The sequence below is a fragment of the Nematolebias whitei genome, chromosome 1 (genome assembly GCF_014905685.2).
Source record: "Nematolebias whitei isolate Nwh7 chromosome 1, NemWhi1, whole genome shotgun sequence".
Taxonomy (NCBI): domain Eukaryota; kingdom Metazoa; phylum Chordata; class Actinopteri; order Cyprinodontiformes; family Rivulidae; genus Nematolebias; species Nematolebias whitei.
In genome coordinates this window covers 41,695,243-41,695,818 of record NC_056498.1, presented here as the reverse complement: position 1 = coordinate 41,695,818, position 576 = coordinate 41,695,243, and the positions used below count along the sequence as shown (strand labels likewise).

Here is a 576-nt window from a genome sequence, read left to right as displayed (position 1 = left end):
GTGTAAAAAATGTTCAGTAGTTTTGATTCTTCAGAAATTAATTTAAAAACTATTTAACTTAAAATACATTAAAATCTCTTCAATTCCTTCGAAACATTTCTCTGACATCTGCTTCAGCAGCTGGTTCTGGGTTTGTGTTCTCGTGATACTTTCAGTCTTTAGTAAGCCTTTAGACGCTTTAGCTACATTTAGCTAGCCTTGTTATTTTTAGATTTCAGCTTTTTATTACTTTTAGCTAGCAATTTGTTACATTAGCTATTAGACAGATTTTTGCTACTTTTAGATTTTAGTAAGCCCTTTGGTCATTTTAGCTTGCACTTGCTGTTTTAGCTTTTAGCCTTTTTAACTTTTAGCTTTGGGCTAACCTTTTGTTATGTTTAGATTTTAGCTCTGTTCTTTACTTTTAGATAGCAATGTGCTACATTAGCCTTTAGCTAACCTTTTGCTACTCTTCGATTTTAATTAGCCTTTTGGTAGTTTTAGCTAGCACTATGCCACTACAGCTTTTAGACTTCTGAGATTACATTTTAGCTAGCCTTTTGCTACATTTACCTTTAAGCTAGCCTTTTGCTACAT

General features: G+C 32.5%; 1 protein-coding gene across 1 annotated transcript in view; it reads right to left on the bottom strand.

The window, feature by feature from the left end:
- Positions 1-576, bottom strand: part of LOC119410356 (endophilin-A1) — a gene marked incomplete at its 5' end in the record, with an annotated part of 6,863 nt that overhangs the window by 2,090 nt on the left and 4,197 nt on the right.